Source organism: Humulus lupulus, chromosome 6, assembly GCF_963169125.1.
Source record: "Humulus lupulus chromosome 6, drHumLupu1.1, whole genome shotgun sequence".
NCBI lineage: Eukaryota > Viridiplantae > Streptophyta > Magnoliopsida > Rosales > Cannabaceae > Humulus > Humulus lupulus.
Window position 1 is genome coordinate 52389046 of NC_084798.1, and position 15509 is coordinate 52404554.

General features: G+C 38.4%; 1 non-coding gene across 1 annotated transcript; it reads right to left on the reverse strand.

The window, feature by feature from the left end:
• Positions 1-15168: 15168 nt before the first annotated feature.
• LOC133787588 (small nucleolar RNA R71) lies at positions 15169-15275 on the reverse strand. Its single transcript, XR_009872600.1, has one exon. It is a non-coding gene; the product is annotated as a small nucleolar RNA R71 (small nucleolar RNA).
• Between the last annotated feature and the right edge of the window lie 234 nt (positions 15276-15509).

The following is a 15509-nucleotide window of genomic DNA, read 5'->3' on the forward strand; positions in this document are numbered from 1 at the left end:
TAGATAGTAGTATTATAGTAATAATAGTATTATCTTTATAACTGTGGATTTTTGGTTTAGACTGGGATTTATTTGGACACTCATAGTAACACTTGTAGATTTTCTAAGTTTAACCTATAGTTTAAGAATATTAATCTTAACCTAAGGTTTGATTAATATGATTGATATTGAGGGTAATATTTATTATATTATAAGGTTTAGATAAGACCCAATAAGATAATAGCACATGTCATGTATAGGTTTAATGATGATTAAGTATTTTTGGGGAATAAATCTATTAAGGTTAAAATTTGAATACCCTAGGGTCAGTCAGCAGCTTTGAAAAGGTTAGAAGGCTTAGTCAAGGCTGTTTACTCAATTTAAATTAAGCTAAAAATGTCTAATTTCGTGTTTAAATATTCAGCGTATGCCGATATATCGCAGCTATAGGGGGCGATATATCGCAGCACGAAGATACGAAAAACACGAAACGTTGCACGATTGCCTCGGGCATACTGGCCTAGGCGATATATCGCCTACAGGGGGCGATATATCGCCTCTCTCAGCATATTTTGAAAGTTTTCAAAAACATTCTCCATTCAAACCTTCAACCTCTTAATAAGTCCAGCATCTTTTTGAACGAGTCTTCAGCCTCTGCTGAACGATAATTCAAATTATTTTCACTTAAAAAGCCATTATTTTTATTAAAGTTAAATGAAGATCTCTTCATTCCTAAACTCTATAAATAGGACCTAGTACCCATCCATTTATTCATCTATTACTCTAAGTTCAGAGGCTGCAAATTGCTAGGTTATTGTGAGAGAGTAAACACTTGGGAAGTAAGGTTCTATTCACATTTCGGTTCAAGGTGTAGATTGGTCATAGAAGTACTCAAGGTATGCCAAACTCTAGTCCATTTATGTATTATTTTCTTTAAAGTTCTCATAGTCTTCTACTCATATTCTAACCTTATTACTATTCTTGGTTAGGAAATCTAGGTTCTTGAGCACAAGGTTTTTGGTAAGTATATTTTGATAGTACAGTTCCCTCATCACTTTCATCCCTTTTTCTTCAATATACTCACCCTATTATAAATGGTTTTTAGGAAGTGTTCCAAGGTCCCAAATCAGTTCTCATATCCCGGTTATTTTGGTAAGGAAAATAGGATAGGATTTATGTGTTATATGCTTTTATATGTTATCTTATGATTTTATGTTATGTAATATGTTATGTCAAGTATGATTGTAGACTTGGGCATATGACCTATATGACTTACAAGCCCCAAATAGATTATGGGCATATGACTTGCTTAGCTAGCAAGACCCCACTAATCTAATGGGCATATGACTTGCTTAGTTTATGGGACCCCAACTAATAATGGCCATTATAGTATTTATGTGACATAAGTGTTATGATATGTTTTATGTTTCTTATGAAATTTATGTATATGGACTATGTGTTAGATTTTCCTTGCTGGGCATTAGGCTGACTCCTTTTTGTTTATATGTGCAGGAAAATAGTTTTAGTGGTGGGAAAGGTTCTTGGAAGCTTGGGGAATGTGTATTGAGGCGGAATGGATTCAAAGAGCCGAGAGTTTCGATTCGAGGATGTAGTTTTTGTTTCTTATCGTTTTTATATGTATTTTTCCGCATTTTATTATGTAATCTCCTTTTAATTATCGTTATGTCATGTTTTGATTTTAAAACAATGGGATCCCATATCCTAACTTAAATTTTATGTAAGTTTGACCCTTTTTTTTTCAAGTTTTAATAAAGTTATGATCATATCACTTGTAAGTGTTATTAAGAATTAGTGTTTATGTATAGTTTTCGTTAATGGTCCAAAAGTCTAGAGTAGTTGGGTCATTACAATGAATCAGACCGAGCTACTTATTCGAAGAAGAACCAGACCGACTGTAGAGTCCAAGAACTTTACTTAGCTAATTATTTAGTAGTATTATAGTATGTATAGTATTATCTTTGTAACTGTGGATTTTTGGTTCAGACCGGGAATTATTTTGACACTCATAGTAGTATTTATAGATTTTCTAAGTTTAACCTATAGTTAAGAATATTAAGTTTAACCTAAGGTTTGATTAATGTGACTGATATTAAGGAATATATTTATTATACTATAAGGTTTAGATATCAACCAATAGGATTTTAAGCACATGTTATGAATGGTGATTAAGGATTAAGTATTTTTTAGGATTAAATTTAATAAGGAGTAAAGTTTGAATGTTATAGGGTCAGTCAGCAGCTTTGAATACGTTGAAGGCTTAGTCAAGGCTGTTTACTCCATTCAAACTTAGCTAAAAATGTGTAATTTCGTGTTTAAATATTCAGCGTGTGCCGATATATCGCAGCTATAGGGGGCGATATATCGCAGCACGTAGATACGGAAAACACGAGACGATGCACGGTCGCCTCGGGCATACTGGCCCAGGCCATATATCACCTACAGGGGGCGATATATCGCCTCCACCAGCATGTTTTCAAACACTTTTGAATTCTTTTCCTTTCAGCCATTCAAACTTCTTCATAAGTCCAGCATCTTTTGAACGAGTCTTCAGCCTCTGCTGAACGATTATTCAAATGATTTTCACCTAAAAAGCCATTATTTTTATTCAAGTAAAATCAAGATACTTTCATTCCCAAACTCTATAAATAGGACCTAGTACCCAGCCATTATTCACCTTTTACTCTAAGTTCAGAAGCTGCTAGTGCTAAGTGAGTGTGAGAGTGTAAACACTTGGGTGGGAAAGTCATAAGCTTAAACATCATAAGCTTATCAAACACTTTGGGAAGTAAGGTTCTTTAGTATTTTGGTTGTGGATAGATTGGTCTTGCAAGTCTTTGAGGTAAACCTGAAACTCTATTTCATTTGTTTCATGTTATTTTCTTTCTCAAAGCCTTCTACTCAGTCCCCTAACCTCATTCTTATTTTGGTTAGGGAATCCAACTTCTTAAGCACATAAGTTGTGGTAAGCATATTTCTCAATGGTTTAGTCTTCCTATGCATTTTCATTTCTTCTTCTTCATAAGACTCACTCTTTCTCATATGGTTTTAGGAGTGTTCCAAAAGTCCCAACTCAGTCCATCATATCCCGGTAACTTTGGTAAGGAAAATAGGATAGAATCTATATGTGTATTGCTTATGTGTTATGTTATGAAATATGATATGTTATGAATATGTTATGAATGTGTATGTTTGTAGGCTTGGGCTTATGCCCTATTTGACTAACAAGACCCCAAAAAGATTATGGGCATATGCCTACTTAGCTAGTAGGACCCCACTAATCTCATGGGCATAAGCTTGTTTAGTCTATGGGACCCCAAGTAATAATGGCCATTATAATAAGTGTATGTATTAAGTGTTATGATATGTCTTTACGTTTATTATGAAATTTATGTGTATGACTATGTGTTAGATTTTCCTTGCTGGGCATTAGGCTCATTCCTTTTTGTTTTATGTGCAGGAAAATAGCTTTAGAGGCGGTAAGATTCGTGACGCTTAGAGGATGTGTATCGATGGTGAATGGAGTCAAGGGGTCGAGCGTTATTCGATTCGAGGATGTAGTCTCATTTTATCTTTTTATGGTTTTATATGTATTTTCCGCATTTCTTATGTAATTCTTTTCATTTAAATCATGTTTTGTTTTTAAAGACAATGGGATCCCATATCCTTCTTAGTATTTATTTGTAAGTAACTCTTATTTTACAAGTTACTCAATAAAATTATAGTATTTTCGTAAAAATGTAAGTTTATGTATAGTTTCGTTAATGGTCCAAGAAGTCTAGATTAGTGGGTCATTACACCCACCATTGAGAATATACTTACCAAATACTTATGTGCAAGTTCTTAGATTTCCTAACCAAAATAAAGAATAAGGTTAGAAGGCTGAGTAGAAGACTATGAGAACTTAAATAAAATAATATCAATTGAACTAGAGTGTGGAAATACCTTGAAGGCTTATAAGACCAATCTAAACCTTGAACCGAAATGCGAATAAACCTTACTTCCCCAAGTGTTTGATAAGCTTATAGTGATCAAGTTTATAATTCCCAACCCAAGTGTTTACACTCTCACACTCACCTAGCAACTTGTAGCCTCTGAACTTAGAGTAATAGATGAATAAATGGCTGGGTACTAGGTCCTATTTATAGAGTTTAGGAATGAAGAGATCTTCATTTAACTTGAATAAAAATAATGGCTTTTTAAGTGAAAATAATTTGAATTATCATTCAGCAGAGGCTGAAGACTCGTTCAAAAAGATGCTGGACTTATCAAGAGGTTGAAGGTTTGAATGGAGAACGATTTCGAAAACTTTCAAAATATGCTGAGAGGGGCGATATATCGCCCCCTGTAGGCGATATATCGCTTGGGCCAGTATGCTCGAGGCAATCGGGCATCGTTTCGTGTTTTTCGTATCTTCATGCTGCGATATATCTCCCCCTATAGCTGCGATATATCGGCATACGCTGATTATTTAAACACGAAATTACACATTTTTAGCATAATTCAAATTGAGTAAACAGCCTTGACTAAGCCCTCTAACGTTTTCAAAGCTGCTGACTGATCTTAGAGTATTCAAATTTTAACCTTAATAAATTTAATCCTCAAAATACTTAATCATTAATAAACCCATACATAACATGTGCTATTATCTAATTGGTTCTTATCTAAACCTTATAGTATAATAAATATTATCCTCAATATCAGTCATATTAATCAAACCTTAGGTTAAAATTAATATTCCTAACTATAGGTTAAACATAGAAAATCTACAAGTACTACTATGAGTGTCCAAATAAATCCCGGTCTAAACCAAAAATCCACAGTTATAAAGATAATATTATTATTACTATTATACTACTATCTAACTTAGCTAAGTAAAGTACTTGGACTCTACAATCCTCCCCTACTAAAAAGAATTTCGTCCTCAAAATTTACTTACCAAATAATTCTAAATAACGGCCTTGCATGTCCTCCTCCAACTCCCACGTTGCCTCTCGTTCAAAACTATTACTCCATAGGACTTTGACTGTAGGAAAGCTCTTGGACCGTAACTTCTTCATCCCCCTATCTAGGATGCTAACCGGTCATTCCTCGTAACTTAAGTCTTTCTGGAGTGTTATTGTATCGTACTTGAGGACGTGAGATGGGTCTGACACATATTTGCGTAGCATCGAGATGTGGAACACGTTGTGACTATCGGCTAGTGCTGGTGGTAGGGCTAGTCCATACGCAACTGTCCCCACTTTGTCCAATATCTCAAAAGGACCTATGAATCGGGGACTAAGCTTGTCTTTCTTCCCGAACCGCTTGACACCTTTCATAGGAGATATCTTCAAGAAGACTTGATCTCCAACTTGGAATTCCACATCGCGTCACTTGGCATCCGCATAGCTTTTCTGACGGCTTTGAGCAGGAAGCATACGTTTTCTAATAAGCGCTACTACTTCTTGAGCTTGTCTAACAGCTTCGGGGCCTAGAAGCTGCCTTTCTCCTACCTTGTCCCAGTGCAACGGTGATCTACACCTTCTTCCATATAGCAACTCATAAGGTGCCATCCCGATCGTTGAGTGGTAGCTGTTGTTGTAGGAGAATTCTATCAACGACAAGTACTTATTCCATGATTCTCCGAAATCAAGTACACACACGCGTAGCATATCCACTAAAATCTGAATCGTACGCTCGGACTGCCCATTTGTCTGAGGATGAAAAGCAGTACTAAGACTTAATTTAGTACCCATAGCTTGCTGTAAACTCCCCCAAAATCTCGATGTAAACACCGATCCTCTATCTGACACTATTGTCTTGGGGATTCCATGCAACCGTACTATCTCTTGGATGTAGATGTCTGCATATTGGTCTGCCATGTATGAAGTCTTAACGGGCAGGAAATGAGCCGACTTGGTTAGTCTATCTATTGCTATCCAAGCGACATCATGCTGCTTATTCGTCCTTGGCAAACCCGTCACGAAGTCCATAGCTATATCGTCCCACTTCCATTCTGGTACGCTAAGTGGTTGCAATAAGCCTGCAGGCCGCTGATGTTCTCCTTTCACTTGCTGGCATATAAGACTATTAGATACATACTCTGCTATGTCCTTCTTCATCCCTGGCCACCAGTATATTGCCTTAACATCATTAGTCATCTTGGTTGACCCTGGGTGAACTGAGTACGGGGTACTGTGCGCTTCTTCTAGAATCGTCTTCTTAATACTTTGATCATTTGGCACGCATACCCGATCCTTATATCTCAATAAACCTTGGCTAGATATTGAGAAATCTGTAGCTTTGCCTTTTCTGACTGCATCCATATGTGCTGCTAGTGTATCATCATGTCTCTGACCAATCCGTATGTCTTCTAGCAGATTCGATTGGATAGACAAGTTAGCCAGCTTGCCTACAATTACTTCTATTCTGGCACTGATCAGCTCCTGCTGTAGCAGCTTTTCTATTACAGCTAAAGCTGCTAAATTTCCATAACTTTTCCTACTAAGCGCATCGGCAACTACGTTCGCCTTTCCTGGGTGGTATAGAATTTCGCAGTCGTAATCCTTTACTAACTCCAACCACCTGCGCTGCCTCATGTTGAGCTCCTTTTGAGTAAAGAAGTACTTTAAACTCTTGTGGTCCGTATAAATCTCGCACCGTTCTCCGTAAAGAGAATGGCGCCAGATTTTTAATGTAAAGACCACCGCTGCCAACTCCATATCATGAGTTGGATAGTGCTGCTCGTACTCCTTCAATGGTTGTGTGGCATAAGCTATCACCTTGTCATTTTGCATTAGCACGCAACCCAATCCTTGCTTCGATGCATCGCAGTAGACTACGAACTTATCGTTGCGTGTCAGTACACTAAGTACTGGTGCTGAGCAAAGTTTATCCTTAAGCAACTGGAAGCTTTCTTCACACTTATCATTCCAGTTAATTTTTTGTTGTTTCCGGGTCAGGTTGGTAAGCGGAGTGGCTATCTTAGAAAAGCCCTCTACAAACTTCCTATAATAACCTGCTAGCCCTAGGAAGCTTCTTACTTCAGATGCGTTCTTTGGTCTGGGCCAATCCTTCACGGCCTCTACCTTTGATGGGTCTACTGCAATTCCATCTTTCGCTATAATGTGCCCGAGGAAAGCCACTTGCGAAAGCCAAAACTCGCATTTCTTGAAATTTGCGTAGAGTTGATGCTCCTTCAATCGCGTCAAAATCAACCTCAAATGTTCCTCGTGCTCTACTTCATCCTTGGTGTATATCAAAATGTCGTCGATGAGCACAACGATGAATTTATCCAAGTAATCCTTGAAGACCCTATTCATTAAGTCCATAAACGCGGCTGGTGCGTTAGTAAGACCAAAGGACATAACCAAGAACTCGTAATGTCCATAACGAGTCCTAAAGGCTGTCTTAGGAATATCTTCTCCCTTTACTTTGGGCTGATGATACCCAGACCGTAAATCGATCTTTGAAAATACAGTCGCGCCTCGGAGTTGATCAAACAAGTCGTCGATCCGAGGTAGCGGGTATTTGTTCTTAATCGTTACTTTGTTTAGCTCGCGATAGTCTATGTACATCCGCATACTTCCATCCTTCTTCTTCATGAATAGCACCGAAGCTCCCCATGGCGAATGGCTCGGCCTAATAAAACCCAAGTCTAGCAGTTCTTGTAGCTGCGTCTTTAACTCCTTGAGTTCCGTAGGTGCCATCCGGTATGGTGCCTTAGAGATAGGCTCGGTGCCTGGTACTAATTCTATTGTGAAGTCTATTTCCCGAGTTGGCGGCAATCCTGGCAAATCGTCGGGAAATACCTCTGGAAATTCTCGTATAACATGGACATCTCCAACCTTAAGTGGTGTCTCCCTTTCCACATTTGTGATGCTGGCTAAGAACGCTTGACATCCTTTCTCCATCATTCTTTGAGCTTTGAGAGATGATACTAACAGGGTGCGTACTCCTGAAGCTTGTCCCATGAAGCATAGTCTCTGTCTGTCAAGAGTCTCGAACATCACCTTCTTGCGTTTGCAGTCGATGGTTGCGCCATGCCGTGCTAGCCAATCCATGCCTAGTATTATGTTGAAGTCCTTGATTACTAGTTCTATCAGGTCTCCTTCTAGTTCTATGCCCTCAATCTTGATCGGTACGCCTCGTACTATCCGTGATGATAGAACTACTTTGCCCGAAGGCAACTCGGTTACAAACCTAGTTCTAAATATTTCACAAGGTTTGTCTAGTTTTTCTATCATTCCTAACTAGATATGTGAATGAGTGGGCTCCCGAATCAAATAATACAGAACATAAGTTATTGAGGATAGAAACCTGACCTGTGACCACCTTATTGCTAGCATCAGCCTCTCCTTGGGTTAAGGCAAAAACCCTAGCAGGAACCATCTTGTCGTCCTTCTTCCCTTCTGGCTTTTGCTGAGGACAATCTCTTTTATGATGCCCTTCCTGACCACAGTTAAAAAATTCATTGGTGTTTGCGTGGCATTCTCTAGGATGCTTCTTCTGACACTTAGCACATGGCGGGTATTCCACGTTGCCCGGCCTATTTCCCCCTTTATTCGTCTGTGCCCTTTTATCGCTGTCAGATGGCTTGCTATCAGGATGCCTTCTTTTCTGACCGTTACCATTGTTGCCTGATTGATTGTTGCCATTATAATTGTTGTTCCGACTGGTCTGAGGTTGACTCTGCTGTCTAGGTTCAGGCTTACTGGCTTCCTCTTTACTTACATTAGCCTACAACCTCTCTACTTCTATTGCCGTCTCAAGAACATCGGCATATGTAGTATTCCCTGGGTTTGCTAGCTTAACCCCCATCTCGATCTTCGGTCGAAGTCCTCTAACAAATTTGTTCACCCTCAGAAAATTGGTTCGAACCATCTCAGATGCGAACTTACTTAAACGGTCGAACTGACGAGCATACTCTGCCACTGATAAACTACCTTGCTTCAAGTTGGCAAACTCCTCAACTCTGGAAGCGAGTACAGCTGAATTGTAGTACTTCTTGTGGAACAGCTCCACAAATCGAGTCCATGTCATGGTGGCAACATCATGCGATTGTTGGACCAAGTCCCACCATATCCTGGCATCCTTCTTGAGCAATGACGAGACGCAGGATATACGGTCTGCATTATTGAGATTCATGTGCGTCAGAATTGGCTCCACGTTCCTTAGCCACTCTTCTACCTCAAAGGGGTCTGTAGTCCCTTCGAAGTTTGGAGCGTACTGCTTGCGGAACCTCTCATACACTGGCTCCATGTGCTGTACTGGATATGGCGCATAGTTCGCCACTGGCCATCCCCCATATGGACCAACTTGTTGGGGTGCTGAGGCCATTTGTTGTTGATGCGGCTGTGGCTGAGGTGGAGGCTGAGTCTGAGCCTGTTGTCATTGCTGCTGCAAAAGTTCCTCGACTTGTTGTCGCAGTCTAGCAATCTCCGCCTGGGCCAGTATGCCCGAGGCAATCGGGCTTCGTTTCGTGTTTTTTGTATCTTCGTGCTGCGATATATCGCCCCCTATAGCTGCGATATATTGGCATACGCTGATTATTTAAACACGAAATTACACATTTTTAGCATAATTCAAATTGAGTAAACAGCCTTGACTAAGCCCTCTAACGTTTTCAAAGCTGCTGACTGATCTTAGAGTATTCAAATTTTAACCTTAATAAATTTAATCCTCAAAATACTTAATCATTAATAAACCCATTGTAGAGTCCAAGAACTTTACTTAGCTAATTGTTTAATAGTATTATAGTATGTTTAGTGTTATCATTGTTACTTTGGATTTTTGGTTCAGACCGGGAGTTATTTGGACACTCATAGTAGTACTTATAGATTTTCTAAGTTTAACCTATAGTTTAAGAATATTAAGTATAACCTAAGGTTTGATTAATGTGTCTGATATTAAGGATTATATTATTATATTATAAGGTTTAGACATCAACCAATAGGATTTTAAGCACATGTTTTGAATGGTAATTAAGGATTAAGTATTTTTTGAGGATTAAATTAAATAAGGGTAAAAGTTTGAATGTATAGGGTCAGTCAGCAGCTTTGAGCACGTTGAGGGCTTAGTCAAGGCTGTTTACTCCATTCAGACTCAGCTAAAAATGTGTAAATTCGTGTTTAAATATTCAGCGTATTCCGATATATCGCAGCTATAGGGGGCGATATGTCGCAGCACGTAGATACGGAAAACACGAATCAATTCACGGTCGCCTCGGGAACAAAGGTCCAGGCGATATATCGCCTATAGGGGGCGATATATCGCCTCCACCAGCATGAATTCAAATACATTTGAATTCTTTTCCCTTCAGCCATTCAAACTCCTTCAACAGTCCAGCATCTTCTGAACGAGTCTTCAGCCTCTGCTGAACGATTATTCAAATGATTTTCACTTAAAAAGCCATTATTTTTATTCAAGTAAAATCAAGATATTTTCATTCCCAAACTCTATAAATAGGACCTAGTACCCAGCCATTATTCACCATTTGCTCTAAGTTCAGAGGCTGCTAGTGTTAAGTGAGTGTGAGAGTGTAAACACTTGGTTTGGGGAAAAACTATAAGCTTAAACATCATAAGCTTATCAAACACTTTGGGAAGTAAGTGAGTGCTATAGTATTTCGGTGGATGTTAGACTGATCTTGCAATCTTTGAGGTAAAACCCAAAACTCTAGTTCTTTTCTGTATTTTTATGTTATTTCCTTTCTCAAAACCTTCTACTCAGTCCCCTAACCTTATTCTTATTTTGGTTAGGGAATCCAAGCTTTTAAGCATATAAGTCGGTAAGTATGTTTTCTATGGTTTAGTCTTTCCATCTCTTTCATTTCATCTCCTTTCTTTAGACTTACTCTTTCTTATGGTTTTAGGAGTGTTCCAACAATCCCAACTCAGTCCATAATCTCGGTAACTTTGGTAAGGAAAATAGGCTAGAATTAATATGTTATGTGCTTATGTTATCTATATGTTTATGTTATTAAAAGTGTTATGATATGTATATGTGTATGTTTGTAGGCTTGGGCATATGACCCATATGACTAACAAGACCCCAAATGGGTTATGGGCATATGACCTACTTAGCTAGTAGGATCCCATTAACCCCATGGGCATATGCTTGTTTAGTCTATGGGACCCCAAGTAATAATGGCCATTATAATAAGTGTATGTTATATGTGTTATGTTAAGTCTTTATGTTTTCTTATGAAATTATGTATGTGACTTTGTGTTAGATTTTCCTTACTGGGCATTAGGCTCACTCCTTTCTGTTTATGTGCAGGAAAATAAGTTTAGAGGCGGAAAGATTCGTGATGCTTGGAGAATGTGTATCGATGATGAATGGAGTCAAGGGGCCGAGCGTTATTCGATTTGAGGATATAGTCTCCTTTTATGTTTTTATGGTTTTTATGTGTATTTTCCGCATTATTATGTAATGTCTTTTATTTTAAATCTTGTTTTGTTTTAAAGACAATGGGATCCCAAAATCCTTCTTAGTATTCTGTTTATTTGTAAATAACTCTTATTTTCAAGTTACTCAATAAATTATGGTATTTTCGTAAAATGTAAGTTTTATGTATAGTTTCGATGATGGTCCAATTAGTCTAGATTAGTGGGTCATTACACCCATACATAACATGTTCTATTATCTAATTGGTTCTTATCTAGACCTTATAGTATAATAAATATTATCCTCAATATCAGTCAGATTAATCAAACCTTAGGTTAAAATTAATATTCCTAACTATCGGTTAAACTTAGAAAATCTACAAGTACTATTATGAGTGTCCAAATAAATCCCGGTCTGAACCAAAAATCCACAGTTATAAAGATAATACTATTATTACTATTATACTACTATCTAACTTAGCTAAGTAAAGTTCTTGGACTCTACAAATTGATAGTGCTAGGTTGAGACCCTTTAGTTTTCCAAGTTTTTGAAAGAAGTTAGAGAACAAAGGGAATAAGGTTGGAACCTGGAATTATTGGTTGACTACTAACAGTATGGAAATCTAAAGACTTAATGGTTATTCTAAGGGATTATGTATTCAATGTGCAAATGATTGGGATATTAAGAAAGTATAGTCCCTTGATGAAACAGTCACAGTGATGAATATTGGATTACAACTAAGGTGACATGGCATCAGACATGCTAAGATAGAAGCTATTAGAATTATTAGGGCAGAAGTATCTGTCTATCTGAAAGGACATAAGAGTTCGTAGGTCGTAGATTTTGAAACACGAAGTTCCATGATGGGAGGCTTGTATTTCTCCAAGTATTGTAGACAAGAAAGAGTATGATATTCTGGGAAAGAAAAGGGAGTTTTTGCACCCGATTTAATAAGTGTTCTGAGATCGTATCAAGGATTAGGCCGAGGGCCTACAAGCTAGCCTTGCCCGGGTATGGTTGGTGGCTTATGAGTTTTACTGGCATCAATGACAAAACGAAAAATGATCATTGATGAGATAAGCATGCCCTGGGATTTAAGCAAAATTGTTGTGCAAGAAAGGGTTAATAAAGTTACAGTCATAAGGTAAGATCTTATGGAACAAAATTGTCACTCTAGTAAGAGTGTTACTCATGGATAAAAGGAAAAGAATTGGGCTCTGGTGTCATGGTCAGAGGTACGAGATTTATCACCTGATGTGTTCACATAAATTTCGAGGATGAAATTGTTATAAGGAGGGGATAGTTGTAACGATCCAAAATTACTAATAAGGCTTAAAGGCCTTGATTAGTGTGTCGGGAGGGCATAATTGGTATTTATGTGAATAAATGATTAAATGCATGATTATGTAATATGCATGGTTCTAGGCTAGGTCAAGCTGAGGAGAAGCAAGGTTGAGACAGCCAGAGGATTTCTGAGAAGTTAGGATAATTAAATTCAGGTAAAACTCTTGTTCCCCACCTCTACATTCACTAGACAAACTAAATGATTTTAAGCCTTGAACATGTGTTTCACTTATAGAATTTGAGTTGATTTGGATAGGGTTTTTGAGGATGAACTTTGGTTGAAAATTGGATAGTGATTAAGGTGTAATTTCTAAAAGTCTTAGTGATTAGAAATATGGAATTTAATCTTGAAATTTGTAGCTTGATTGGTGGTAGAATTGAGGGGAAAATTCTAGGCATAATGGGTGTTCTTAGCTGGGAAGGAGGAGAAAACCCATAATTTTCTGGGTCGAAGGTGGCGTGTCACGACGCGTGTGGCCCTTCTGGCCTGGGTGCTCTTTGATCTGGGGGCGCACCATGACTTGCCTGGCCAAGTCGCGACCCGCCTCCCCTTTGGCTTGGGAGTTTTCTCTATAACTTGGGGCAAGTCGCGACTTGGCTCTTGGAAGAATTATAAGTATTACTAAGGCTCGGGGGTTCAAACCTAGGGGCTCGAGACGATTTCTATTATCCGGTTAGCATAAATTGAGGTTCCGAAGGCTAGTTTTGTTCCCTAGGAATTTTGTTTCTAATTGGAAGTTGATAGATATCCATGGCCTTTGTGACTAGGTTTATCGTCGAGGCTCGAGGCTAAGGACCATGCTCGGAATCAATTCACCTTCTCCACTAAGAATCAAAGGTAAGAAAACTTCACCCTTTTATGTGGACAAGTTGGGACTAAGAGTTCCCTATATTTTATGCAATATTGTATGATGGTATTATGCCATGTGCGTATGAAATGAACGGCGTAAGAGTGCTGGAATTAATATTGGCGCATAAGGACGCGGCTCGGCCACTGGTAGCTGAGGTTAATTAAATAATCACTGAGCTTGGCATAAGCGAGCCAAAGTTAGTGGGTTGAACACTGGGCTTGGCCTAAGTGAGCCGAAGACAGTGACTTAAACAGAGGGTGCGGCCTAAATGCGTCAACCCTAGTTATTGCATGATATATTTACTGTGTTAATCTGATGACTATGGCATGTTAAATACTTGGTTAAAAGACTGTTGATTTTTCAATTACTATCGCTGATTATGTGAATGATGTGGACTTCCGAATATCTGGTTATGCTTTGTGAATTATTTGGTTATTGATATTGATTGTGTTATGATGTCATAGTTTTCTTTTTGGGCCTCGGCTCATGGGTGCTACGTGGTGCAGGTAAAGGCAAGGGTAAGATGAATCGACCATGGGTTGGAGAGCTCTGGGGGCGATGTGTACAATGTCAGCTGCTCGGCTGACACGGTCGGGGGAATTTGTACAGGGATGGAAACATAAAATGTGAATTTTGCCATTAGAGTGGTCTTGATTATTTATAACTTTTGGAGATTTTGTAAATGTGCCTTTTAAACCCTGATTTGGGATCCCATGTACTAAACATTCATTTTAATGAAAACGACCTATTCATTTTAATCCTAACCTATTTATGACTTTAGATTCACGTTTTTATTTAAATGACTTGGTTAACAAGTCTTGCACTACTTCAAACACACAGTGTAATGATCTTGGTTATCCAGGGCATTACACTTTATTTTTGAGTTTATTACTTGGTTATGATCGCGTGCAGTTGCGTACATAAAATTTCACAAGAAGTTTTTGGCACTGTCAGGAATTGTTTTATTAATATCGAAATAGTTAATTTTTATTCTATTTTTTTTGTTCTATATCAATTTTTCTAACTTGGTTATTTGTCTTAATTTTTTTTATCTTATTTCAGGCAACAAATTTGGTTTATGCGGCGTCTGAAACTTGAAGCATTACAACCAGTTGATCCTGAGACAGAGAAGACTTGTAGAAAAAATTGAAAGAAGAAGAATTTGGAGGACGGTATGGTTTGAATTCAAGAACAACGTTTAAATGGGGAAGCACCTGATGAGGCCCAGGACCTAGGGGCAAGAAGTCTGAGGGATTATGATCTCCCCATAGTTACATGAGTGCATTTTGGCATCAGACCACCTACAACTGCTGCAAATAACTTTGAGATGAAGCCAACAATTCTGCAAATGGGCCAATCTACTGTTTAGGTTGGTGGCCTACCTACAGAGGACCCAAATTTGCACATAGTCAATGTCCTAGAGCTGTGTGCAACTTTTAAGATGAATGGGGTGAGCGATGACTCAATAAGATTAAGGTTGTTCCCATTCTCACTAAGAGACCAAGCTAAGAGTTGGTTGATTTCCTTACAATCTAACTCTATTACCACATGAGAGGAGCTCGCTCGAAAGTTCCTCGCCAAATTTTTCCCTCCATCCAAGGCTGCACGATTGAGAAAGGAGATTAATAAGTTCTAGCAAACTCACAGTGAATCATTATATAATGCTTGGGAGAATTTCAAGGAACCGTTAAGGAAGTGTCCCCATCATGACATTGGGAAGTGAATGTTGATCCATAACTTTTATAATGGGTTGTGTGATACTACTCGCATAATCATAGATGTCGCAGCAAGCCGGGCATTCATGGGTAAAAGTATTAACAAGGCCTATGCGTTGTTGGATGAAATGGCCATGAATAACTGCCAATGGGCTAATGAGAAAGCAACTGGTAACAAGAAAGTGGCTAGGATTCATGAATTAGATGTTATCACCACATTAACTGCTCAAGT